Source organism: Sinocyclocheilus rhinocerous, unplaced genomic scaffold (assembly GCF_001515625.1).
Source record: "Sinocyclocheilus rhinocerous isolate Xijiao unplaced genomic scaffold, SAMN03320098_v1.1 scaffold5236, whole genome shotgun sequence".
Lineage (NCBI taxonomy): Eukaryota > Metazoa > Chordata > Actinopteri > Cypriniformes > Cyprinidae > Sinocyclocheilus > Sinocyclocheilus rhinocerous.
In genome coordinates this window covers 61428-62996 of record NW_015665840.1, presented here as the reverse complement: position 1 = coordinate 62996, position 1569 = coordinate 61428, and the positions used below count along the sequence as shown (strand labels likewise).

The following is a 1569-nucleotide window of genomic DNA, read 5'->3' as shown; positions in this document are numbered from 1 at the left end:
CACACACACACACACACACACGCACGCACACACACACACGCACGCACACACAGACACAGACACACAGAGAAAGAAATAACTTTATACATGATGGAGGCCTGCAGTTGTAAGAGTCAATTGACAACATAAAATCTTATAGACTTTTATACATCGTGTCAATTTCTTAACACACTTTTCAGGTCTTATTGTGAACAATTCATTATTATAAGAAAAAAAAAAAAAAATCTTCATAACTTAAGCTCTACCTCTGAAACGACTTACACATACAAGTGATGAGTGAACTAGATCAATCCATAGATTGTAAGGTTGGAATTTTTTCCCATCAGAATGCAGAAGGAACTTACATTTCTGAGAAGATCGTATCAATGTCGTTACGCGGACAAATGTTGTTCAGGAGCTGTCGGTATACGTCAGGTGTAAATGTATCCTGAGGAATGGTGTCATTCTGTAGGAAAAGACAAATAACTGTCGAAACAGGCAAAATCACAGAGGATGAAGCATCTTTCTATCCACTGAAGCATTCAGAAAGCGAGTGATAACTGTCGTTTCTGCTAGAACCTGAAGCTTTTTACAAACATTAAAGAAGTCAAATCTATTAACACAAATTAAACTAGGAGCTTTTAACTCTTAGTATAACTATCCAATATAAAAGAGATCATGATGTGTGCTGATCGTTCATTACATGTGACCGCCGCTGCTCTAAAAAGGGTAAAGTTTTAGCAGAATGAAGCATTTTCTTACTCGTCCCGTCGGTAGGCCACAGACCTCCAGAGAGTTTTCAACCCGCCGTCTGTCGGCCGAGAACAGACGGAAGATACTGGAAGACAGAACACCACAGACATGTTGAGGAGCGTCTGGTGAATCGGTTTAACATGTGCTGTGTTTTTACCCACTTTTTCACAGGAATCCCACCCTCGGCCGTCAGCTGTAGTGTCAGTCTGGTGTACCTGTGAAGAACAGAACAAACACATGAGTCACATACAGCTCAACACACAGAGTTCACAGAGGATCGCCTGACGCTGATCATGCTGCAGCGCTGATACTCGCTAGTACTGGAGGATAAAGGCTCATACTCACACATGCTACACACATACACACACACTCACACTCGCACGCACGCACACTCACACATGCTACACACTCATGACATACTCATAGATCGATTACAAAACTATACAGGTATTCAAGGGCAGGCTTTAAGATGGTTTAGATCCTACCTGTCCGATCGCTACCACTTTGTTCATTTAAATGGGGAGTCATCTCAATTATCACCAGTAAAATATGGAGTGCCACAAGGATCTGTCCTAGGTCCTCTGCTATTTTCGATATACATGTTGCCCCTTGGTAATATTATCAGAAAATACAGGATAGTGTGTGTGTGTGTGAGAGTGTGAGTGTGTGTGTGTGAGATAGTGAGAGTGTGTGTGAGTGTGTGAGTGTCTGAGTGAGTGAGTGAGAGTGTGTGTGTGAGAGTGTGAGTGTCTGAGTGAGTGAGTGTGTGTGTGTATTAAGGAGCTGATCTGAGGGAGGAGAGTGTGTGTGTGTGTGTGATTGTGTGTGTGTGAGTGT

At 42.4% G+C, this 1569-nt stretch overlaps 1 pseudogene; it reads right to left on the bottom strand.

Moving 5' to 3' along the window:
* Positions 1–1569, bottom strand: part of LOC107731600 (1-phosphatidylinositol 4,5-bisphosphate phosphodiesterase beta-1-like) — a 111207-nt pseudogene that overhangs the window by 61868 nt on the left and 47770 nt on the right.